At 40.3% G+C, this 27,423-nt stretch overlaps 1 protein-coding gene across 1 annotated transcript in view; it reads left to right on the top strand.

The window, feature by feature from the left end:
• The first annotated feature begins 3,354 nt into the window (after positions 1–3,354).
• The window catches only part of TSGA13 (testis specific 13), a 317,918-nt gene continuing 293,849 nt past the window's right edge, over positions 3,355–27,423 (top strand). Inside the window, exon 1 of the mRNA XM_044088660.1 lies at positions 3,355–3,467. The gene's annotated coding sequence lies outside the window, so the exon portion shown is untranslated. The remainder of the gene's footprint in view (positions 3,468–27,423) is intronic.

The raw sequence follows: 27,423 nt of genomic DNA, 5'->3' as shown, positions 1-27,423 counted from the left end.
GAAAATAACAACACAATATAAATAGTGCAACAATCAAGGCTACTGGGGTTCACAGTAGATGAGCACCTCAAATTTGATCAACACATTCCCCACGCTGTTAAAACACTGGAAACTTGGTTTATTATCCAGAAATTAATGCTATCTCACTGATAGCACTAGAAAAAAAATGCATCAGCCTACTTACTGCAGCTCTCCTTTATGCCTCTCACATTCTGATTAACCTTCATAGTACCCAAAAAATAAAACTAGACAGTTGTTACAACAAAATTGGTAGATTTGCTACCAGTCTTCTGCAAAATGTCACTACTGCATAGCCTTAAAACAACTTTACTGGCTACTTTTCCCACAATATTTCACCTACTTGTAACTATGTATTGCCCATAACATATATGCTGTTGTTGTTGTTTGTTTTTCGGCTTTTCCCGGTTAGGGGTTGCCACAGCAGAACTCCGGTCTGCCAATGATTGGCAGTTGTTTTTTATGGTGTCGAGTTGCCAGCCTGACGCCCAACCTTCAACGAAGGCACACCCATTCAACGCATGTTTTTCGAATGCCCACTCGACTGCAGGGAGGACATGCAGACTCCACACAGAAGGCACTCCCAACCCAAGCTGAGAATCAAACGGGAGAACCTCTTGCTGTGAGGCAACAATGCTACCGCTGCGCCCATAACATATATATATCAATCAGAAAACTGTCTAGCACTCCAATACACTATAAAATATTATTCCCCAGCCAGGGAACCATGTAAATCAGTTTAACTAACTACTAAATATAATAATAATACTAGTGACTCACTCTATTTCTGTTATGTCTCAAAACTTTGGAACTCCTTATAACTATACTTAAAGCAAATTGAAAAATTAAACATTTTCAAAACTTAGCTTAAGCAATACCTAAATAACTCCTGCCAATGCTCCTGCTTAACTGAAAGCTAATACCTTAACAGTCTTCTTCGTCTTCTTCTTTCAGCTTTTCCCAGTTAGGGGTCACCACAGCAGATCATCTGTCCGCTCATGATTGGCAGTGGAGTTTTACAGTGTCGAGTTGCCAGCCCGGCACCCAACCTTCCACAGAAGGCACACACATGCACACACTCACACCTATGGCCAATTTAGAGTGTCCAATCCACCTACTGCATGTCTTTGGGATGTGGGAGGAAACCGGAGCACCCGGAGGAAACCCACGCAACCACAGGGAGGACATGCAGACTCCGCACAGAAGGCACCCCAGCCAAGAATCAAACCGGAGAACCTCTTGCTGTGAGGCGGCAACGCTAACCGCTGCACCACCGTGGCCGCCCAAAGCTAATATCTTAACAGTAAACACCAAAAATTACTGTTTAGTTTACTAATTACTACTTCTCTGCACCCTAATGCTACTATGTGGTTTTCTGCTTCCTAACCTTAGCTCTTATTTCAAAATACAAGCCTCTTTAATATCATTTCTCACTCTTGTAAGTTTAAGTACTAATCAGCTGCTATATCTCTGTCTCATTTAACCATACCTATTTTCAGTACTTTCTCTCTTTCCACCTCAACTTTATCTTTGGCATCAAATCAAAGTAGCCAATTTTATTATTCACCAATATCTACTAATGTATTGTAATGTAACTTCCATCTGTCCAATGCATGTCACTTTAGGTTCATCACAATATTGCAGGATTTGAATTATGATCATGTATTTTATTGAAAGTTTTTTGTTTAATCATCTGTCTCTGCACTGCAGTTGTTATTTTATGTGACTCTTATTATTTGTAGTAGTGTATGTCATTGTATAATTTTTGTGTGGAGCTTTTTTTCCTGGGCCTCCACTTAAAAGGGCTTTCTTGCTCTGTCAAACTTTCCCAGTCAGTAAATGGAGAAAATAAAGAAATACAGTTAAATTGTTTAAAGCAAAAATTTGTACCTGTGTATGAGTCTGTGTTCCTGGAATGTCTCACGACCTGAACACGGGAACCAAAACTATGAAACTACGATGTTCTTTCTTTGCCAGCCCTCCACTGACCTGAATCTGCTTTCCATATTAGGTTGTTTGCATTATGGCTGTAGGTGTGAGTGTATGTGTATGCATGTGAGTGGTATGGAAGAAGAGCCATGGCAGAGTTAGCCACCCACAGATGTGAACCATGGCTCTACATGATTGTCACTGTTTGAAGTGACGCCCTGACCACACATGGAAAATGGGAAAAATGTGTCATCTTGGGATTTACATTAAATAACATATTTTATTTTTAAATAAACAGGTAGTTTAAAGATTTGACAGCAGGGGTGTTTTGTTGGGTGCTTGATATGTTGCAGGTAGAAGAGGATGAAGAGTCTGTAACAAATAAATTCAGTTACCATGCACTAATGTTAAGGTAAGTGTTTGTGTGCATACCTGTTAATTTTTTGACCCAGGCTTATCATCATATTTTCAAGAGTAACCTGTAAGGACTGGTTATTACAGTAAATTAACTGAGTGATAGTAGTGCAGTAGAAATTGAGCTGCGTTTTAGCAATTTTCAGTTAGAACATATTGCTCAACTACCAGACAAGTACTATTACATTTTATAGAGTGTTGTCTTAGATAGCTCTCAAGTGATTGTACATTTATTAATAATTTACTATTGTATGCCTTAGATATTTAAAATTCAAATTAAAGTACCTCTAGTTTGAATCTGACTGCAGCATAAACCACCAGTAACCGGATTCACTTCATGTCATGGAAAAATGTTTTAAAATTAATGATTGAAAGGCATAATAGCAGGATTTACTGTGAGATGGAAAGGAAAACTGCTGGTGTAATACTTACTATGAAAAATTAAATTGCATTATATCAGCAAGAAAGCAAGTGGTGCTGGATTTGAACATGTTGCAATTAATGCTTATTCAGAACATTAAGGACAAAATTCAGAATGTGATCATTCAGTCATATGGATGAGTGACAGGCATTTAGTGCTGTCATGACCTTTGCTTTTTGCTAATACTGTTAAAGGTGGTGAGCTTTCAGCAATGGAAATGGAGGTATGCAGTTGCAAAACATGGTATGTGTACGCCTTCATGTACTACAAACTTCTTAAATAGGTGACAGAGCTTATACTGTTTTGCAAATTAACACGTTTGAAACTAAACAATGGAAAATGAATACTTAGGAGTGACAGATGTGTTTGGATTGCTTTGGAAAGACAGATACATTCTCATTTTTGCTAGACGAATCAAAAAACTATGAAAATATGGACAATAATCCATTGTTCATCTGACTGTTGAGAGTTAATGGTTACATTGATGATGTCAGGATTTTGGAATTAAGCAGCAGCCTAGTGTCCATAACAACCAGCTGGTACACAAATATGCATACTGTTCACTTTTCATCCTTATGTTATGCAACTAGACTGTTTCATTTCCCATTTTAATTTAATAAGCATATAGAGTTTGAACAATTAAGCATTTCTTATTTACTGAATGGCTCTGGTCACTGACAATAAGGTAAGAGTTTGCTTTGCATATTTATCAGTCTTATACTATTGTATGACATTAAATATTTCTTATTTTTTTATGTATTCCAGATTATTTGAGTGCTGTAACAATAGTAAGAGTGCTGTACTATATTATTTGTATTGTAAGAAATAATAGTCTAAGCTGACTGTCTGTTACAAAACAGTGTTTACACAAACTCTAATTATTCAAATGTTCTTATCTTGCAAATTAATATTAATGACTTAGATTTCAGGATTAGCAACTATTAAGGTATATATATATATATATATATATATATATATATATATATATATATATATACACATATATATATATATATATATATATATATACACACACACACACACACACACACACACACACACACACACACACACACACACACCTAATATACATATTACCTATGCATTACCAGATATGGCCCACCTGCCCCACAAACTTTTACAGTATGCTGATGACTTCAGCATAATATATAGTGACAGAAATATGGACACCCTTATATAAAAAGTGCAACATTTCATCTGCACTAGTGCCAGTATCATGGTGTAGAGGGATAATGCCTTGACCAAAGCTCAGGTGACTTAGGTTTAATTAGTGGCTTGGGCATTTGAATCACTGGAAAATGAAGTATAGGCATTCCCATACTGGTGAGGGTGCATGCTCTTGGGTGCACCTCAAGTTTGATCCCTGGTAGAGGCTAAGGAGATTGGGGGGGGGCATTGTCTTACAGGGAGAATAGATGAGGAGCGTTGGCTGAGTCACAGTGGATTTGGGGTGATATGATAGCATGTCCCAGCTGCATGTCAATTCTCTGGATATTAACAAATGCACACAGGGGACAGAAATTAGGGATTAAAAGCAGCAAAAAACACTCCTTGATAGAAATATGATGTTGCATTAGGAGCCTCAATTTCCTCACCAGCATCAAGCAAGTGTCAGAGTAAGCCCAGGATAGTAAAAGGAGTGATCAGCTAATCTGAATAATAAGGAGAGACTCCAGTGGCAGCTAATGGTGAGCTACCAAGAGAGACAAAAAATTCCACAAACGCAGTAACAGTCTTGCTAAAAGACTGCAACTTAATCCTTAATGAAAGAAACGCAAAACTCATGAATCTGATGTCAATTTTCATTCTATACTCAACTGTTGGCTCAGATCTGATCCGCGGATCAGACTCGGCTATTACTAAAGCTCGTGGAAACCAAAAAGCTCTCGAGCTCCTCCCTTAAACATAATTCACCAACTCCTAACATACTCCAGATCTCGAGCTTCAAGTCAGATAAGTGCTTTTTCTTTGTAGTCTAACTTCTTTGATAGATATATATATATATATATATATATATATATATATATATATATATATATATATATATATTTTCCCTTACTATTTACACTCAGTGTAATTCTCTTTACCATCATTGGTATTTTCTTACAATCTATAATTTTTTCTATAGAACACACTGGTGTAGGTTTTCATATCATTGCTGCAATTTCCCTTCCCTTTTCTCTTTCTTACATAAAAAAAAAACTTTCTTTTTCTGTTTTCTCTCACAAGTCGTCATGTCTGACAAAGGGACTGCTGGCTTCAAGAAGTGTTAAAAGTGTGAGCATAAATTACCACTTTCAGATGCCCATGCTTTATGTGTTTATTGTTTAGGCCCACAACATCTTCAAGAAGATTGTTTTATCTGCAAAAATTTCAATTCTAGGGCCATAGCTGATAGAAAAAAAAATAAGCTAATTTTAAAGGGATTGCTTCCATCTTCATTTGGAGAGGCTATTTCTGGGGCTCAGTCCCCCAAGACTAAAACTAAGGAGACCTTGACTAAGTCTGCAAGACTGTCTATTTCTTGTACTCCTTCTTCAGTACGGCTGAAGAAAAAAACAAGACTGGGTCTGAAATTTGCTCATATCCATTCTCCTTCAGAGCCTATGAAAAAATCTTCGGATTCAAGCTCTTCGGATTTGAAGGCACTACCGAGAACAAGATATTCTCCATCACTGGGTCCAGTACCTTCTAGGGTTCCCTCTCCCTTTCTAGAGAGACATTGTTCCAGGTCACCACCCCTTGCCTCATCTCTTCTTCCAGGAGTCTAACTTTGAAAGATGTGAACACAGTGATGAGGAGATTCCTCTCAGTGTAGATACAGATGGGCGTTCTTTCGGCTCCTATCCCCTCAGGTCAGGGAGCCTGTCCATCTGTTACAGCACCATTATCTGCTCCTTCTTTGATCCCTCCAGTTGCTTCAGAGTCCCTAGATCTGAACCTTCTGGGTCCATCTGGCTTGGATCTGAAGATATTTTTATCTTTGGATCCAAAGACTTCTCTGAGCACACCAACGCTGACTTCTTTCGAAGCATTGGAGTTTGAGGTTTTTGGAGCTGACTCTGCCCCTTGGAGCTTTGACATTGGATAGCTCGGCTCCCACTTCCACCTCAGGGGGGGTTGCTCTTAGGGCAGAGGGAGGCAGTGGACCAAACGATCTACCTTTGAGGTAGTGAAGAGGGTGTTTTCTGTTCTAATAGGATGGACAAATCCAGCCCCTTTGGATCTCCAGTCTAGTTCCCATTTGTCTCTGCACTTAGAGCCACATCATTCTATCCCACAGGGACAGCCAGGTCAAGACCTCAAGACCACCCAGCAGGGTCTTACAATCTCTTCTGACACTTCATCAGAACATCCCATCGTGGAAGTCCCTCAGAAGAGGAAGTGCAAGAGGAACAAATTGAACTCTCCGCAAGAGTCAATTACTGAGGATACTGATTTTGATGCAGGAGAAGGGTCCCCATGATTATCTGCTGAAGATTTCTTATTTGGAGACTTTCTCAAGATCCTTTAGCAGATATGTGGTTGATCCTCCTCAACAATTCATCAGAGGAGTCAGTATTTCTGGAGGCCTTTGGAGCTGGCCCGTCTACCTCCTGGATTACTCTGCCCACCAATGAGTTGATTGATTTGATCTCTAGGTGAGCAAGGAGGAAACCTGACTCAGTTGAACCAATCCCTAAGAAGCCAAATCAGGTTCTGGCTCCACCTATTGGGAAGGAATTGTGGGATAAGGGGGTGTCCGTAGATGCTATGGTCATGGTGGCTGCCACAAAGAATAACATTTTTGAGCAAAGTTTCTCTGTCCATCCCCCTAACAGGAAGTCTAGGGTGATGGACAGATTTGGGAAGCATATATATCCTTCACCTACCTTTGCCCTTAGGTCACTGAACTATTTGGCACATTTTACCTGACTGCAAAGGGATTTGATCGAGGAAATTTCAAAGCCCTTTCAGGGACCATTACTGCTGAGGCTCAATCTTCTGTGGCCTCTCAGTTGGCTACCCTCCAATTCATTTCAAATTCGTCCATGAGGCTTATCTCGCATGCAGCCGAAGGTGCCTCAAGGGCAGCGGGTTCAGGCATATCCATTAGCAGGCATGCCTGGATGTGCTTATGTGATTTTGCAGAGCCTTTCAAGTCCTTGTTCATCAATGCACTCTTTGATAGCAGGTTTTGGCTTGGCCCAAAACTGAAGGATACACTCTCCAGGTATAAAAAGGATGGAAAGACCATCTCTGCAGTGGGGGTGCATTTTTCGACCTCTGAGAGATTCTTTTCTAGGAATCAACAAGGTGGTCAGAAAATGTGGTTCAGAAAGTCTCAGGGTCTTTTCCAGGGCATATATGGGGATAGTTCCCCTAGGGACAGAGAGGGGAATTCTGATGGACTATGACTCCTATGCTGTAGAGGAGGCCTGCAAAATCAGGGGTCCAGAGATTCTTTCTCTGACAGATCCTATCAGTGCTTTTGAAAGGAGGCCCGACTGTCCCACTGTGGAGGCATTCAGGGTCAACTATCCCTGCACTAGAAAGCCTGGCTAGATATAACAAAAGATACTTGGGTGCGGAGGATTATTTCCAGAGGTCTATAGTTCTCTTTTCCCCTTCAACCTCCAACTGTATGCAAAATTCATGATGTTCCACCCAGTCAGAGGAAAGCAGCAACACTAGAAACACAAAAGCTGCTAGAAAAAAAGAGTCATCCAAGAGGCCTCACCAGACCAGACAGAATCTGGAACTTACTCAAGATTCTTTGTAGTGTCAAAGAAAACAGGGAACTGTAGACCAATTTTGGATCTCAGCATTTTGAACAAGTCAGTTTGACATACAAAGTTTCAGATGGTCACTGCTCAGTCCATTCTATCCTTCTTAGACAAGGATGACTGGATGTGCTCAACAGACCTTCAGGATGCATACTATCCCATAAAAATGACAATCCAGAAGGTATTTACACTTCCATCTGTAAGCCAGCCACTATCAGTTCAGAGCACTGCCCTTTGTCCTCACCACAGCCCCCAGGGTGTTCAACAAATGCATGGCAGTGGTAGCAGCTCACTTTAGACTGCATGGATTCTTAGTGTTTCCATATCTGGATGACTGGCTAATTACCACCCCACCAGGCATCTACTAACAAGAGCAAGAAATCAAGTACTCCACACTTGTTCCCTTATGGGAATAACCATACCTTACAACAAGTCTCAGTTACAACCGACTCAGACTTTGGGATTCATAGGAGTAGTCTTCAACACAATATCACTGACAGTCTCTCTTCCTCTCCCAAGAGTTCAGACTATCAGTTTCCAGGTCACGAAAATAATTTACAATACCTAAATTTCAGCCCGTCTTATCCTTCAAACTTTGGGGTCAATGTCAGCTGCCATAATTTTAATTCCTCTAGCAAGATTTCATATGTGGATTCTTCAGTGGATGCTTGCAACACAGTGGTCAATTCTTTACCAATGCATGTTAGTACAAATAAAAATCTCTCAGGGATGCAAGAGATACCATTGTTGTTGATGGATTTGATCAGATCAGGTTCTACAAAGCCGTCCTTTTATTCTCCCAAAACCCAAGGCCATAGTGACTACGGATCCTTCCCAGATTGGGTGGGGGGGGGCACTTCCTGGGCAAAACAGTCCAAGACACTTGATCCCACAAAGAGGCCAATTTGCATTTCAATGTCCTAGAGATAAGAGCAGTGCTCTTAGCATTGCAGGCTTACAGGATGCTCTCCCTTTATGGACAATTGCGATTCAAACAGACAATATGTCAGTAGTTTGGTACATCAACAAACAAGGAGAAACCAGATCTTACCCCTTGTGTTGAGAAGCACTCAGAGTGTGGCAATGGGTGATTTCACCTAACCATTTTCTCATAGCAACACACATTCTGGGAAGTCCAATGTAATAGCAGACAATTTGAGCATGTCCATTTTTCTACCTCACGAGTGATCTCTCAACATGAAAGTAACAGAAATGATTCTCCATCAATGGTGCCAGTCTTGCTGTGATCTTGTTGCTTCTCCCCAAAACAACAAATGCACCAGCTATTTTGCTCTAATTCCTCCTCGGGGGAATCACTGAGGGATGCTTTACTCCACGATTGTCCTCCTGTTCTGCTTTATGCTTATTCGCCAATTCCCCTAATTCCAAAACTCCTGCAGAAAGCTGCCAGGTTGAAGAACAAAGTCATCCTCATTGCACCCTGTTGGCCTTGACGGATTTGGTTCCACTTCCTATGACCTCATCTTTTTTACCAACTTTGAATTCTGAATCTGATTCCAGACCTCCTACCTCACTTGACAGGTATGTTTCATCCGGATATCTCAAACCTCAAACTGACAGCATGGTTTCTCCAATTCCATTGACAGCCAGACAGCCGATGCTCTCTTCCCTTGTCTGTCATATTCTTTTATCTTCCCATAAGCCTTCTACATGAAACATTTACACAAATACATGGAAAAGGTTCATGTACTGGGCACAACAAAAGCATATTGACTCCCTTTCAGCTCCTGTGCAAAGTATACTGGAATTCTTAGCAACAATTTTTAATGAAGGAGGTAGTTCCTCAATGGTTAAAATTCAGTTAGCAGCAATCTCTAATTTTTATATTGGATTTGAGAATTCATCTGTGGCCTCATCTAAGTTTTGTAAAGCATTTTGAGAGGCACACTCCTCTTGAGACCCCTGTATAAAGATCCTACTCCACCATGGGATTTGAATTTGGCACTGCAGGCTTTGACTCATTCCCCATTTGAACATGCAGTGAAATGCGATCTTAAATTCCTGACCTGGAAAACTATTTTTCTAGTGGCCATTTTCTCTGCTAGAAGAATTTCAGAACTTCAAGCAATGTCTTCTAGACCTCCGTACTTGATCTTTCATAAAGATAGAGTCACTTTATATTCCAATGTTTCTTTCCTTCCGAAGGGGGGTGTCAGAATCCAGTATCAATTACTCATTATTTGCCAGTTTTCTTTCCTAAATTTGCAAACAAAGTTGAATATATGTTGCATTTATTAGATGTTCACAGACAATTATGTTTTTACTTACACAGAACAAAAGAAATTAGAAAGACAGATCAATTATTTGTGTCTTTTGCAGATTCTAAATTGGGCAAACTAGTTGCAATGGTAACTAGTTTGCCCAGTTTAGAATCTGTAAAAGATTGTATTTCATTTATCTATAATAAGTTGAGTCTAACCGTACCAAGACCTTTAAGAGTCCACTCAATTAGGTCCATGGCAACTTTTTTGGTATTTCTTTCTAGGGCTTCAATGGACGATATATATGTGGCTGCAACTTGGGCTAATTGTCATATCTTTCTAACTCATTACAAATTGGGTCTGATCTTGAGGAGAAGAGCAGCCTGTAGCTCAGTTGTGCTCAGGAATATCCTTCCTTAGCATCAACCCATTGAGATTTTAGGTAACTGAGGACTCCATCCCAACAGTTGAGGATAAAATGAAAATTGACAACATCAGATAAAAAAGTTATATATTTACCATAACATTCCATCTGTGTTGTCCATTTTCAATCTTCCTCAACTATATATCACTATCTCCTACTTTAGGTAAAACAGCAAACAAGATCTGGGGTATTATGGGTAAGGGAGGAGCTCAAGAGCTTTTTGGTTGCCATGAGCTTTAGTAACGACCGAGTCGAATCTGAGGATCAGATTTGAACCAGCAGTTCAGTAAGAATGAAAATGGACAACACAGATGGAATGTTATGGTAAGTATATAACTTTTTTTGGCCAAACTAAAATACTACTGCCATTAATGCACTCTATATAAATAACAGTGATGTTGAGATCATGCAATAGTACAAATATCTTGGCCTCACAATAGACAATAAGAAATGAAGAACTCTGTATCATTTCACAAATGCTTATTATCCACCAATCATTCTACTTATGCTCAAACTGTTTTACAGATGTAGTACCATTTGTAATAGGAATAAATCTGCCAATAACACCTTCAATTTAAATGCTACCAAACTGCAAAATTCATTGCTCAACCAACAGTCAGTAATCACACCCGCAACATTATTAACAAACTACAATGGATGCACTATGAAAACAAACTGAAATTTAATTACATTGTCTTCACACAAATAATCAGTGCTCAACCTTAAACTTGCTACTTTAGCTAGAAACCCCAACTCTAGCAATAAAAATCTCCTTCACAATATTAATACAAATTAAACTAGACAAGGAAGTAAAGGACCCTGTATCTTCCTATCTAGACACTGGAACTCACTCTCATAGAGCTAAGATTGTTAGATAATCCTATTACTTTTAAATAAGGGTGAAAGTCCCACCTCCAAAAAAACACTATTCTAAGTGCAACTGGACGTGATGTCTCCCAGTCAGTTAGAATCCTTTCAGGCTCATGGTTGCCATACACATCACTGTTGTATTTCTTTTTTCACCTATGATATCATCTTTAAATTCTGACCTCACAAATTCTACTTCCATAACTTGCTATTCTCTTCTCTTGTCTTCTCTTCTCTTCTCTTTTACACTCCTTGCTACATTGTTATTCCCCTGACTAACCACTTTCTTCTCCTCCTCTGTACCCTCCTCCCGGACCTTTCTACTTTCTACTATAAAAGCATCTGCTCTGTCAAGTCTTATTTATTATCCTGTTGAATAACCACTACATTTTCTCAATATTTCTGTAATATTGTTATATTCTATTTTATTTGTGGACGTATACAATTACTCTTTATATATTGCTGTTACTGTGTATTTTGCTATACTCTGGTCCCCTGTGAAAATGAGCATTGCTCAAGACCAAGGTCACCTAAGTCAACAAAATGAAAAGAAGTATGTTATTACACAAGTATGTAACTAACTAAATAAAAGAATGCATGTATTTGCATTAAACACAATGGATAACTAGGGCAAACAGTAAACAACTAGCTTTTTTCCTAGAAGTTTCAGTAATAATAACAATATTCCAACAGATACAAAGCATCAGAGCATTATTTTTCTTTTTTCTTTACTTTTCTTTCCATTTCTGTGACAAGCACATCCCTTTATAGCTAGTCAGTAAGAAACAACTGTTACCCTGTATCAAAACAGGCACTGTGCGCAACAGCGTGCAAGAAACCATATGCTGTAACTGAGATAAGAGTATCAGTAAACAAAAAACATGATATTGCACTGTATTATAAGGATGCCGCAGTAACTCACGAGGGTTTTGGGACCCATTATGTCTTATTATGTAGTAGAACCAGAGCACAAGCCCTAAAGACAACACAGTGAAAAATCACACTTAAGTGAACCCCACTCCTAAGACTGGCATATTCCTCTCACCTGCCTACACAGATTTATTTTATTTATAATCCATGAGAAAGGAAAACAGATTTACAGAAGCCCATTGTGCTGCCACCTTATTACACCCGATGTCAATGGAACCTGATAATTATTGTCCACCATTAGATATAAGAAAGTGAAGAGGAGTTGTATCTATATACTCCTTTACTTCTCTCTACTCAGCCCTCATTAGGCCAATCATTGAATATAATGCCCCCTTTATAGGTTCATAGGTTGGTACTAGGCTATCAGCCCTAGGGCCTATACAAGCCTAGCCATAACAATTCCCTGGCTATTTCTTCCCACACTATTTACTTCCCTGGACCCCTGTCTAGCAGGGCGACTGATGTGATCCCTGGGGTGAATTTCCTTTCTCCTGTCCAATCGTCAAGGTTCCTTTTGAAGAGGGCCAAAGAGGCACTCTGCTTGACATGTACGGGCAACCTATTCCAGAGTCTGGGGAGTCTCTGGGTCAGGAACCTATCCCTCCAGCATGTTTTATTTATTGTGATGACAAGGTTTAGATCCCTGGAGCGTGTGGCTCTGAGGGATTGGGATTTCTTTAAGTGTAGCATGTCCAACAGCTCTGGGTTTGACATGGCCTTGTATGTTAAGCAGAGATTGCCTCTGAGTAGACGATATGCGACAGAGTATAGGTGGAGTTTTTTAAGGTGGTCAGTGTAGGGCATCTGCTTTAGGCCTGTGATTCTTTTACTGAGGTATTTCTGCGGCCTTTCCAGTTGTTGCAGATGTCTTGAGAGGTACATACCAAATGGGGCGTTGTATTGTATAATGGGTCTAATGAGGGATGAGTACAGTGGGACAATGACTTCCTTTTTTCTGGATGAAAAGCCCTTGGTGATGAGGTGTGCCACATAGAAGGATTTCCTGACTATTGTGGCGATGTGGTTATCGAAGGTGAGACCATGTATCTGTCCAGATACATGCAACAACTGGAACGCCCACAGAGATACCTTATTATAAGGATACAATGCCAAAACAACATGTCTTACATGGACAGACTCAAAGCCCTGCCACTATACTCAGTATCTTACAGACTGTTAAGAGGTTATCTGTATCAGCATAGAAGGTATCATCTGACCCACTACTGATGGATTTACTGCACATCAGCAAGTCAAATGGCATCAGAAATACTCGGTCTAGGTATCTAAACCTCTTAAGCAACAGCAACAAAATGGTTTGGAAGGACAGGTATATCTCGCAGAGGATACCACTACTGTGGAACAGACTCCCCATCCACATAAAACAAAGTTTATCCCTGTCCCTTTTCAATGCACCTTAGATCTTTGGATGGGAAACAGAAAATTTACCCCAAGACTGCTCCCCCTGTATTACTAATGGACAGAGGCAGCTCCTAAATGCTTTACTCTATGCATGGCTCACCTCAAATTATCTGCGGTTTGATCCCAGTTATTCTCATTAGGGATGATATATAATTATTGACCATAGGTTGGGTACGGCTAATCTATAACCAAATGGGATTGGTTATTTTGAGCACAAAAGGGAAACTGGCTAGGTTTAAAATAGCCCACAAGCACAGCTACCCCAGTACTTACCTATGAACCATTATAGGCAGTGATCAACACATTGACATTTGCATCTTCATAAAATGAAAAATCAGCAACTACAAACCAGAAAGCTGACCAAAGGAAAAGAAAAAAAGAGTGTTTAAGCAACCAATAAAAGGGTGAAAAAGGATGCTTGTTTATTATATTTATATTTTTGAGAAGAACAATCCAGTGGGCTAGGATTCCCTTTTCAATGGAGACCCACAGTGAAAAATTCCACAGTTACATTAATTCAGATATATTATAAACAAAATACACTGTAGACTAATATATTAGCAGAAACAGCTGCAGACACACATTATATCAATTATTTAAATAACTTTCCTAGAGTAAGTTGTATATAAGTAGCATAACTGTAACATAAGGTAAAAGAGGAGAGGAAAGGGCAGGAAGTTAGTAGAGATTAAGAAGAGTGATAGGGATTGATAGAGGGAGATAGAGGTGAGAGATGGGGAGGTAAGGAAATAGAGGTTTACAAGAAAAAGGAAGATAGAAGGATAAATAAAGTGAAGTATGATAAAGGATAGAACAAATGATTAAGTAAAAAGGAGTGAAAATATAAGACTATAATAATATTTTTTTACTAAAGTGTTAGGAAATGTAGTCTTTCAAGCAGGTATTCATAAAATACATGTTTGGGTATTTTGATCAATTATAGTTCTCAGTAGTTAGGTAACATGTGTGTGTCACTGTGGCATTGTCACTTTTGTTATTAAGTAGTGCACCAGTTTAGATAGAAATGTATTGGTGTATGACTGCGAATGAATCAAGAGTGGAATAAAATTCCATAGATTAGCAACAGAGGTGGTGCACAATGAATCTATAACATCTTTGACTGATTTAGATAAAAGCAGTTGATTTTGATAAGGAAATCAAAGTAATCTTGGTGGAGTATAATTTTTCATAAAGGTTGTGACAACTGATGATTTATGAGGCTCATACAGGATGTTATAAATAACCTTTACATCTGGTGTTGTCAATTTTCATTCTATTCTCAACATGTGGTTTTGGTTTCGATCCTTGGAACCGACTCAGCCTCTATCATAGCTCGTGGTAACCAAAAAAACTCCCGAGCTTATCCCTTACCCATAATGCACCTACCCCAGTTACCTCAGATCTCGTTTGCTGCTTTTCGTGTTAGACATGGTGCCAATTGCTCTTAAGCAGATAAGTAATTTCTTTATATTATTTCAACTCTAACTGTAACTCTAACTCTTAATCCCTATATACTGTATGTACCCTACTTTTGACTTAATCTTATAAATCCCTTACCCATTTACAATTGCAGTACATTAGTTCTTGACCTTTGCTTTCCCTTTTCCCTTTCCATATACTTTGGTGTACTCTCAGTATCATTATTGATATTTTTTACTCTACACTATGTGTAGTCTTCTTATCTTCATTGATACAACCTTTTTGAATTACTACTTTTTTCTTCTTCAGTAAAAAAAAAACAAGCTTTGCTTCACTGTCCTGTTTTTTCTCTATCAGTGTGCATGTGTGTGCAAGAGGAAATATCGTGGAAAAAGAGAAAGCTCCTGCTGGATTTAAGCTTTGTCAGAAATTTGGCCATAAAATACCCTTTTCTGACATGCATTCTTTATGTGTTTATTGTTTGGGTCTTCTCCGTCTTCAGGAGGACTGCTTGGTGTGTCATTTGTTCAGTCATAGGGCTCTTGTGGAGCAGAAAAATAAACTTACTTGAAAGGCCTGCTTCTGTCTTCCTTCAGTGAGCTGTTATCTGGAACCACTTCAGCTAAAGATAGATCTAACAAATCTGGCCTTTCTAGCCTATCTTCTTTGTCTTCCAAAACCTCTGAGAAGATGAAGACAAGAAGTTTGTTGATGCCAATGTCTCCATCGGCTCCGAGTTCAAAGAGACAAAAATCTTCGGTTCCATCATCTCCTTTTGAACCGATAAGGAAAAAGTTGCATCCTGCGGTTCCTATTGTTTCCTTAGAACCGACAATTAACAAGGTGTTACTATCAGATCCAACTAGTTCTTTGATGCCTAAGGCTATGGATCAAACACAAACTTTGGCACCTACATCCTTGGATCCGATACCACAATTACAGGGCTCTACAGAAATTAGTCTACCAAGAACACTACTTATTCTCCCTCGTTGGATCCTTTTCCAGACAGACATCCATCACCCTCTTTAGTGAGACCTAAGTCACCTCCTGTGATGTCTCCCCATTCCTCCAGAAGTGTAATGATGATGATGTGGAGAGACTGGTGAGAAAAATCCTTTGGGTGCAAGGACTGCCAGGAGCCACCTCAGTTCCTATCTCAACAGGTCAAGGAGTCTGTTCTTCTACTACTCCACCTTTACTTCCTCCTCTAACTTCATTTGAAGGTTTAGAGTCTACAGTTCTGAGCTTCCAGATGCCATCTCTGTCAGAGCCAAAGATATCTCTATCTTTGGAACCAATTATTGCTCTGAGCTCTTCGGCTCAATCGGAGCCAGAGACCCCTTGGGGCTGTACTCTTCCTGTTGGTTCCGAGGGGCTGGAGTCAACTCTGATGTCGGAGGATTTGCTGCACCTCAGAGCTTCGGCACAGATCAGTTTGGCTCTGACTTCTGCTTTGAGAGGGATCTCCTCAGAGCAGGACGTGATCGATCTTGGTTTCCAGACCTGCTCTTTTGGACCCACGGTCTCTCCATTTTCTGGGTGGAGCAGCTTTTGAGGCTATAGAGAGAGATATGACTACAGCAATCAGACAGTCAGCTTCTTCCTACTCAGAACATATGTCCCTGTCACTCCTGTGTTCAGAGCTTTAAGCAATCCCTCCACAAGGACAGCAAGTGCCTAAACCTCAGGAATCCCAAATGGGAATACCCTCTTCTTCTGATACTTCCCCAGATCATCCCACTAAGGAGGTCCCTAATAAGAAGAAGAAGAAGAAGAAGTGTAAGAGGAAGCACTTGGATTCCCTGGAGGAGTCTATCACAGAAGACATGGACTTCGATGAGGGCAAAGGATCCCCAAGATCATCTCCTGATGATGTCTCCTTTGGAGACATCCTGGAAATCATAAAACAGAGAAGTGATTGGAAGTCCAGCAAGCCTTCATCTGAGGAGTCGGTGTACCTGCAGGCTTTTGGTACTCACCCATCTACCTCCTGGGTGATTCCTCCTGCTGATGAGCTCATTGAATTGATCTCTCAATGGGTGTTGAAGGCTCCTGACTCCATTGAACCCATTCCCCGGAGACCTGACAAAATCATTACTGCCCCAGAGGACAGTTTTGGTAGAAAGGTTTGCCTGTTGATGCCATGGTCATCATGGCAGCAACCAAAAGAGAACTGAGGAAAGTTCCTCTGTCTATCCACCTAACAAGGAGTCTCAAGCAAAGTATAGATTTGGGAAAAGGGTTTATGCTTCATCATCCTTTGTGTTACAGTCCTTGAATTTTTTGGCACATTTCACCAGACTGCAAAGGGATCTGGTTAAGGAGCTCTCAGATACCCTTTCAGGATCAATCTCTCAAGAGGTTCAGGAATCTGTGGCCTCTCAGTTAGCTCCCCTTCAGTCCATATCTGACTTGTCCATGAGGCTCATTTCTTTTGTAGCCGAAGGGACAACAAGAGCAGCGGGTTCAGGCATTGCCATCAGGAGACATGCTTGGATGTGCTTATGTGACTTTTGTAGATCCCTTCAAGTCTTCATTCAACAATACTGCCTTTGATGGCACTTCCTTGTTTGGCCCTAAAGTTAAAGAAACTTTATCCAGGTGTGAGAAAGATGAAAAGAACCTGTCTGCCATGGGAGTGCATTTTTCCACTCCTCAACAATCCTTTTAAAGGATTCATCAAAGTACAGGAAAAATTGCCATTCAAAAAGTCCCAAGGGTCCTTTCAAGGCACACATGGAGGTGGTTCCCCCGGGGCAGGTGGGGGGACTTCAATGGTAGACACCACCCTCACAGTACAGGAGGCCCACAATATCAAGGTTATAGAGATTCTTTCTTTGGTAAACCCTTTCAGTGCTCCTGAAAGGAGGCTCAATTATCTTCCTCTGTAAGCAGTCGGGAGTTGTCTATCCCTGCACCAGAGAGCCTAGTTAGATATAACATCAGATACCTAAGTGCAGAGGATCATTTCCAGAGGTCATATTATTCCATTTTCCCTGCCACCTCCTATGTGCAAAAGAATCACTGGTGTCCCACCCATTCAGAGGGAACAGGCAGTATTACAAATTCAAAAACTGCTAGAAAAAAAGAGTCATCCAAGAAGTCACACCAGACCAGAGAAAATCCAGAACTTACTCAAGATTTTTTTTTAGTGCCAAAACAAAAACGGGACTGGAGACCAATTTTGGATCTCAGCATTTTATAATTGATTATTTAAGTTCTATGAATGAAATGCTTTTGGATGTAGACACATACATGGTGATAGATTCAAAGATTATTGATAGAAGAATAAGTACCCTCAGGGATGTGCTCTATGAGCTACTTATGTACGGGCTGTTAGATTTTGACTTGTATGAATTTCCAACATTTAATGGCCTATCCAAGATACATAAAACTTTAGTGAAACCTCCCATGCGACCCATAGTCTCTGGGCATGGTTGGGCCACTGAGCCCATGTCCCAGTATGTAGAGAACATGCTGAAACCTCTTCTAGAGGAGGCCCCCTTAGTATTGAAGGATACACAACATTGTCTAGTGACTTTATTTGATAAAGTACAAGGTCTTGATTTATCAGAAAGTTTGTTAGTCACACAATATCAAAACCTTATTTACTGTGAACCCTAATACAGAGGGGATAGACTCAGTTAGGCTATATGGCACATCATGGCCATTATAGTCATGATACAATAACTGTGGTTTGTACGCTGTTGGATTTAATCTTGAGCCATAATGTTTTTCTTTTTAATGATAGATATCTCCTGCAGAAGCAAGGGGTGGCCACGGGTACACCATGTGACAACACCTATGCGAATTTGGTGTTGGCACAATGGGAAGAAGAATACATACTGAATAGTAATGCTTATAATGCACATTTAGTATATTATGGCAGGTTTGTGGACGATATTCTTTTGTTGTGGAAGGGTAGTGAAGCACAATTGAATGAATTCATCATGTATCTTGAAGGGACTACCAGCTTCCTTAAATTTGTTATGCATTGGTCATTAACCAGTATAGATTTTCTGGATATTACATTCCATAAGAATGGCTTGGGAGGGCTTGACACCAAGTGCTTTAAGAAGACATGCTGGAAGAACAGTATATTGCATAAATCCAGTATGCACCCCTCACATATTTTTAAAAATATTGTGAAAGAACAATCCCTGAGATTATCACGCCTTAACATTGATGATGCAGGTATGAGTGAATCTATTGATAATGTTTTACATGATCTTTCGGATAGAGGATACCCTGATAGATTAACAGCTGATGTTCATAGGGGGGTACAAGTGCACAGGAATGATAAAGGAGTTCCCTATTTTTCTAATAAGTACAGGAATTATAACAGGCGGCATCGCAGTATTAACTTGAATCATGGATATCCTAAAATTTACCTATTCTAGTAATATTTCTGACTTTTGTGATATCATTAGGAAAAACTGGCCAATACTACTAGCGGATGAAGCCACCAGTGAAGAGGTTGGGTCTCATCTGAGTTTTATTTTTAGAAATAACAAGAATTTGAAAAGGATGCTATGCTATGGCCTTAAGGTTGCAGTGACTGATCCTTTGCCAAGACTAGGAACTTTACTTTGCCTTTTGGTAAATGCAAAGCATGTACTTTTATAGTCAGAGAACAAGTGTTTATTCACCCCATTACTAGAAGAGAATTTGTCCCTAGGTTGTCTGCCACATGCAATAGTAATTGTCTGATCTATTTAGCAACTTGCACGGAGTGCCAAAGTTTTTATGTGGGCAAGACAATGCATAAGTTTAAGGAAAGGATTTTGGAACATGTTGGGAATATCAGAAACAAAGTCCTTACAAATGCATTGGCAGTATATATGGCTAAAACAGGGCATAATGTCTTCCATTTTAGAGTTTTACAACTAGTTAAACCTGGTATGAGAAGCGGCAATGTGAATAATTACCTGGAGAATTTGGAAGTGAAATGGATTATAGCCCTGCAAGCACATAACGTTTCAGGGCTTAATGCTAGTATTCCTTTAAGGCCAGCTTTAATTAGTAGGGGGTCATACAGTCCAAAGCACTTGGTCCCCCATAGAGACCAACTTGCATATCAGCATCCTAGAGATGAGAGCAGTGCTTTTGGCAGTGTAGACTTTCCAGGATGTTCTCCCTTCAGGCGTGATTGTGATTCAAAAGGACAACATGTAAGTAGTTTGGTGCATCAACAAGCAAGGAGGAACCAAGTCCTATCCCCTGTGCTGAGAAGCACTCAGAGTGTGGCAGTGGGTGATCTAATCCAACCAGTTTCTCATAGCAACACACATTCTGGGGAAGTCCAATGCGTTAGCAGACAAACTGAGCTGGTGCTTATTCTGTCTCATGAGTGATCCCTCAATCCAAAAGTGATGGAGAGAATATTTCAACAATGGGGCCAGCCTGGCTGTGATCTTTTCACTTCTTCTCTAAACAACAAGTGCAGCAACTATTTTGCCCTGATTTCAGGGGGAATCACTGAGGGATGCTCTAGTCCACAATTGGCCCTCCGGTCTTCTCTATGCCTTTCCTCCAATTCCAAAGTTTCTACAAAAAGCAATAAGGTTGAAGAGCAGGGTGATTGTTATTGCACCTTATTGTCCTCTACAGATTTGATTTTCCTTCCTTTAGCCTCATCTAATTCACCCACCTTGGATTCTGGACCCGGTTCCAGATCTTCTGTCCCATCTGACAGGCATGGCTCACCCAGACATTTTGAACCTCAGACTGATAGCTTGGTCTCCCCAATTCCATTAATAGCCAGACAATCTATGATCTCTTCACCTGTTCAGCTTATTCTTTTGGCCTCTCACAAATCATCTACATGTAAACTTTACATCCGTAAATGGAATAGGTTTGTTCCTTGGGCATGTCAAAATGACATTGACCCTTTTTCAGCTCCTATTCATAAGATTGTTGAATAATTTTTAGCCTCATTGTTCAATGGGGGTCTTCAGCTTCTACTATTAAAGTTCAGTTAGCATCTGTGTCCAATTTGTATATTGGATTTGAAGATTCATCATTTGCTTCTCATAAACTTTGTAAAGCTTTTTTGAGAGGTACTCTTCTGTTAAAGCCTCCTTACAAAGATCCAACCCCTCCTTGGGACCTGAACTTGGTGTTGAAAGCAATTATACAACCTACCTTTGAACTGGCAGTAGATTGTGATCTTAGGTTTCTGTCCTGGAAATCTATTTTCTTAGTAGCCATAACTTCTGCCAGAAGGATTTCAGAAATTCAAGCTTTGTCTTGTAAACCATCATATTTGATTTTTCACAAGGATAGGGTTGCTCTAAGAACCAATCCCTCTTTTCTACCAAATGTAGTTTCAGAAGTCAGTCTCAATCAAACTATTAACCTACCAGCTTTCTTCCCCAAATTTGCTAATAAAGGTGAACATTGCTCAGACTTATTAGATGTTCATAGAGAATTATGGTTTTATCTTTACAGAACAAAATATATCAGAAAATCTAACCAATTATTTTACTCACATACAAAACTAGGAAAACCTATGAGCAAAGTGACATTGGCTAGATGGCTAACAGACTGCATTTCTTTCATCTACAACAAATAATGGGGTTGCTTTATCAAAACCTTTGAAAGCACATTCAACTAGAGCTGTAGCAACTTCAGCTGTCTTCCATTCTTAAAGTCTCCATGGATAATATTTGTGCAGCAGCATCCTGGGCTACTCCCCATACTTTCATTACTCATTACAAATTGGGCCTTGTCTTCAAGGGAAGAGGATCATTTGGTTCAGTGGTGCTCAGGAGCATCCTTCCTTGAGTTCACCCAGGATCTAAGGTAGCTGGGGAATCTGTCCCACAGGTTGAGTATAGTATAAAACTTGACATCAAATAAAGAGTTATGTACTTACCATAATGTTCCATCTGTGTTGTCCATTTTCATTCTTCCTCAACTCCTCTCCTTCCAACCCCCATGCTCTTGGATTTCTAGAGGAACTCGTGATTAACAGATCATTACGTTTGGTATGTAATTGTGATTCCAGATATAGTCTCATTGAATGTCTTATGACTAATATTTTCTTCTATCAGCAAACTCAATCTGAGGTAACTGGGATAGCTGCATTATGGGTAAGGGATAAGCTTGAGAGTGTTTTAGTTACCACGAGTAGCTGAGTCAGTTCCAAGGATCAGAACCAGAACCACAGTTTGAGGAAGAATGAGAATGGACAACACAGATGGAACATTATGGTAAGTACATAACGTCTTTTTAGTTAAGTACTAATGCATTTTGTAACTCAAGCCTTCCTAATTTGGTTAGGGCTGTACACTGATGAGTGTTGAGTGTGTTAGTAATAGTCCAGACTTGCATATTTTATTACAGGAGGTAGTTTCAAGCTTACTTAAAAATGTTTTTTTTTTAATTCGTAAAAACAACGATGAGTGGAAAAAATTTGAAAGAAATAGTGTTTTTGTTGTACAGACTAGAGATAGGTCAGTTAAATGTGGTTTAGCTTTGTATAGCATTTCAGTTGTCTTCTTTGTTTTGGCTACTACACAACTGACATGATGGTCATATATCAAGCTGAGGCCTACTATTACTCCAAGCAGTTTTGTGTGAGTTATGAGCTCTATAACTGCATTATTTAGTGATGTTATGTTGATTATGCTGTTTTGACTATTTAGGCAGTTTTCTTACTTATGCTGGAGTTGAAGGGGGTCAGTTTTGTTGGCATTAAGGAGAAGGTGGGATTAATTTAGCCATTTTCTAGTGAACTGAATGATGCTTCCATGACTGATTGTAGTTTATCCATAGTGGCTGCAGATATCATCAGTATAGATTTGTTTCCTAATGTATATCATTGACAAATATGCTGAATAGAACTGGACTTAGAATGGAGCCTTGTGGTATTGCAAATGTGCTGGGCAGGTAGGTAGAGTAAGTCTCCTGCCATTGGACTTGTGAGCATTGAGTCATATATCTTTTGATCAGTTAAAGTTTTCTTTGTTTATGTCACAATGTACTAATCTGTAGAGTAGTAGTAGTAAATCTAAGAACATGGAGACAACATATAGATCATTGTTGTTGGAATGTGAATACATGCACACTTCCCTTTTCTAGTGCAGAGGCGGTTGGGAAGAAGGTGAGTGACAGGGACCAGCAGCAGGGAGGAGAAGTGAATGCCAGCTTGGAGAATGTATGTGGTGTTATGGAGGATTCAGAGAACGTATTTCAGAAAGGGCAGTTTGAGTAAACTGATGAAACAGCCATAGAGGAGTGAGTGATTACAACCCTCCAGTTGTGAAGCCTGCGGGATGCTTTATTGCAGGACCTTATAAATCAGAGTGAGACAGGGAATGAGATTCCCTGAGATGACATAATGTAGAAGATAAATGAAGGAGATGGAAAGGGGATGTCAGAGGGACGCAGTTGAAAGAGGACATATGCAGAGGCAGCAGCAGCTACCTCTGAAAGAGATACAGAGAAAGAGAAGAAGACAGTGCAAAAAGAAAGTTTATAGTAAGGATGCAGAGCAAGAAGGAAAAGGAACTGAATAGATATGAGGTGTGGGACAATGCAATTTTTCCATTAGGAAAAAAGTATTTTTTTTTTGTGAGACTGTGCAAGCTATGGAAAGATTTTTGTGTGAATATGAAAAACGACAGAATGGCAGTCCTTGGAATGAATATATAAAAATGACATCTTTTTAAGAGACTAAAAAGAAAGTACACATACAATTCCAAGCGGAAATGGATAGAGAGACTTTAAAAGGACATGTAAAAACTGCATGTAAAGAAATAAATATATCAAAAGTTTATGATAATAGGAGATCTGAAGTTGTCAGTCTTCATCCTGTCATCACCTGTGGGTTCATTTCTGATCCTTTGAAACTGACCTTTCTCAGTTCCGAGTTCTTCCTCTGTAGTGAACTCTAAAAAGAAAAGGACATTGAAGCCGATGTGTAAATCATTGACCCTGAAGGATTCTTTGGAACTGTCTTTTGCTTCCTTGGTTCTGACCCCTTCATCCACCCCAGAACAAACTTCTATACCAATCACTTCCTTGCCAAAGACACAATATTCCCCTTCACTGAATCCCTTTGCAGACAGACCACCATCCCCCTTTTTAGACAGACCAAAGTCCCCTTAGGTGGTCTCCATCCATTCTTCCATGAGTCTCATTGAAGTTGACGTGAAGAGGCTGGTGATGAAGATTCTTTGGGCCCAAGGCATCTCAGGTACTCTGTCAGCTCCTACCTCTTTGGGTCAGGCACCGACATCTTCTACTTCCTGTGCTAACCCTCCTCCTCTAACCTCCACTGGTATCTTAGAGTATTAGAGTCTTCAGTTCCAAGCTTCTCTTTCTTTCTCATCAGAACAGACAATTTCCTTGAGCACTCTGGTTGTGTCAGAACCAGAGTCCTTTCAGGGCCGCAGCTTGGTGGTCATTCTTGAGTAGTTTTGGTCTACTCCTGGGTTTTCAGAGCAGTCTCAGTGTCTTGGTAAGCCAGCACAGACATACTTGGGTCTGACTTCGGTCACGATGTGGACTTCATCGGAATGTGGGACTTCAGAGCTGAGCCCTTCTTTTCCAGCTCCGAGTACCCTTTCTGTTTTGGTGGGTCAGCTTTTGAGGCCATGAAGAGGGTACTGGCTACTTCCAGCACCAGGTTGGTTCCTTGCACCTTGGAGTCTCTGTCTCTGGCCACCTTGGGTCTGGAGCATCAACCAACTCCTTCACAGGGACAGCAAGTACTACAGCCTCAGGCTACCCAATGGGGTACCCCTTCTTCTTCTGATACCTCCCCAGATGTTCCCCCTGAGGAGGTCTCTCAAAAGAAATCATACAAGAGGAAGCACCTGGACTCTCCAGAAGAGTCCTTCACAGAAGACACAGATTTTGATGAAGGTGAAGGGTCACCCAGATCACCTCCTGATGATGTCTCATTTGGAGACATCTTTGAAATACTTAAACACAGAGGTGGTTGTAAGCCCCTCCACCCTTTGACTGAGGAATCTGTGTACCTGCAGGTTTTCGGTACCCACCTGTCTACTTCCTTGGTATCTCCACCCACCGAAGAGCTCATCAGATTGATCTCACAGTGGGTTTGGAAGGCCCCTCATGCTACCAAGCCAATTCCTACAAAATCAGATAAAATTATAACAGCCCCAGAAGACAAGCCATTTTGGACTAAGGGAGTTTCTGTAGATGCCATGGTGGTAGCGGCAGCCAACAAAAAGGAACTAGTGGATGAAAGTTACTGTATTCATCCTCCCAACAAGGAGTTGAGAGCAATGGAAGATTTGGGAAGCGAGTTTATGCTTCAATGACCGTTGCCCTACAGTCTTTGAACTACCTGGTGCATTTTTCAAGGCTGCACAGAGATCTGATCAAGGAGCTCTCATATAATCTCTCAGGAGCTGTTTCTGAAGAGGTACAGGATTCAGTCACCTCTCAGTTAGCTACCCTGACATTCATTTCCAATTCATCCATGAGGCTCATTGCTCATATTGCTGAAGGGATAACAAGAGCAGTGGGTTTGGGCATTTCCATAAGGGGGTATGCCTGGATTTGCATGTGCAATTTTGTGGAGTCCTTCAAGTCTTTGTTTAAAAGCATACATTTTGATGACTCTTCTCTTTTTGGCCTCACTGCTGGCGACACCAGATGTGGGAAGAATGGGAAACACTTTCTGGCATGGGAATACATTTTCCACTCCTCAGAGACCTTTTTCTAGGAACCAGTGAGGAACGGGAAAAATGTGGTTCAGGAAATCTCAATTGTTTTTCCAAACTACACCTGGTGAAAGTTCCCCCGGGGCAGAGGGGGAACAGTAATGGAAGACACTGCCTTCATGGCAGAGGTGCCCGTAACATCAGAGTTCCTGTGACTCCTTCTTCAGGAAACCCTTTCTACTATCTTGAGCAGAGGCCCAATTGTCCAACTCGAGGCAATCAGGGAACATTTATCACTGCACCTAAAAGCCTGGCAAGAAATCACTTCCAATACTTGGGTGCAAGTGATCATTTCCAGTGGCTATACAATTCCCTTTTCCCTGTCACTTCCCAGTTCAAAGAATTTCCTCAATGTTCCACCCAGTCAGAGGGAAGAGGCAGCCATTCAAATTCAAAAGCTGCTAGATAAAAGAGTCATCCAAGAAGTCCCACCAGATCAAATATGATCTGGATTTTACTCAAAATTCTTTTTAGTGCCAAAAAAAGACAGGAGACTAGAGACCAATTTTTGGATCTCGCATACTGAACAAATCAGTTAGAAAAAACAAATTCTGGATGGTCACAGTTCAGTCCATTCTTACGTTCTTAGGAAAGGATGACTGTATGTGCTTTTTAGATTTTTCAGGATGTGTATTACCATATAAAAATGGACAGGCATTCCAGAAGATTCCTTAGCTTCTGAGTGGGAGCCAGTCATTACCAGTTCAGAGTGCTGCCCTTTGGTCTCACCACAGCCCCTAGGGTGTTCACCAAGTGCATGGCAGTAGTAGCAGCTTACTTCAGACTGCAAGAATTCTGAGTGTTTCCAAACTTAGATGACTTTCTCATCTTGGCTACCACCAAGCAAAATCTACTAACAGAGAAACAAAGGTTTTTACAGTTATGCAACCACCTTGGCATCACAATCAACATCAACAAATCCTCACTGGAACCCACACAAAATCTAACCTTTATAGGAGCTTTATTGGACACAAGAACCTCCATAGCCTTACTCCCACTATCTCGTTTGGAAACTATCCAGACTCAAGTCCATACTCTCCTACAAAGAAGGAGAGTTTCTGCAAGATTGGTTCTTCAAGCATTGGGATCAATGGTGGCTGCCATAACCCTTGTTCCCCTAGCCAGGTTTCACATGAGAATATTATAATGGTTACTTGTGGTTCAATGGTCATTTCTCTAGCATCCCTTATCAATGCCAATAGTAATTACTGACACATGAAAAAGAGAGGTTCTATGGTGGATTCATTCAAGCCAGTTCGACAAGGATGCCCATTTATTCCCCCTCAGTCTAAGGACACAATGACCACGGATGCTTCCCAGCTTGGGTGGGGGAGTGTTGCCAGGAAAAGGCAGTGCAAAGGCACTTGGGCCCCAACAGAGGCCAATCTGCACATAAATGTTCTAGAGATGAGGGCAGTGCTATTGGCATTGTGAACATTGCAGGACTCTCTACCTCTAGGAATGATTGTGATTCAGACCGACAACATGTCAGTGGTCCACAAGCGGCAGGTAGAATCCAACAAATAACCAGGTTTTATTCCAAACACAAAAAGGGACAATAAAAGTTAGCACTTTCATCCTGATTCAGTGAGCAGGACTTCTTCAGACTAATGGGACCAACATAGTTTGCCATATTTAAATAAATGAAACAATCACATGACCAACTGAAATACATTGATCAAAACTAAAAGGTGCAGTTCATCACAAAAGAAAGCAAACTACTCAGCTAAATAAAATGCATTGTTCTAATAAAATTAATCACAAAGATTCATTACCTAACTGCAAAATTAATCAAAACTAGTAGAAACTGTGCAAAATACACTCATAAATATTAAAATATCTTAAAAATAGAAAAAACTATGAAATAGTAAAA

This window comes from Protopterus annectens, chromosome 11.part0, assembly GCF_019279795.1.
Source record: "Protopterus annectens isolate FY-2018-M chromosome 11.part0, PAN1.0, whole genome shotgun sequence".
Lineage (NCBI taxonomy): Eukaryota > Metazoa > Chordata > Ceratodontiformes > Protopteridae > Protopterus > Protopterus annectens.
This window is presented reverse-complemented; position numbering and strand designations above follow the sequence as displayed.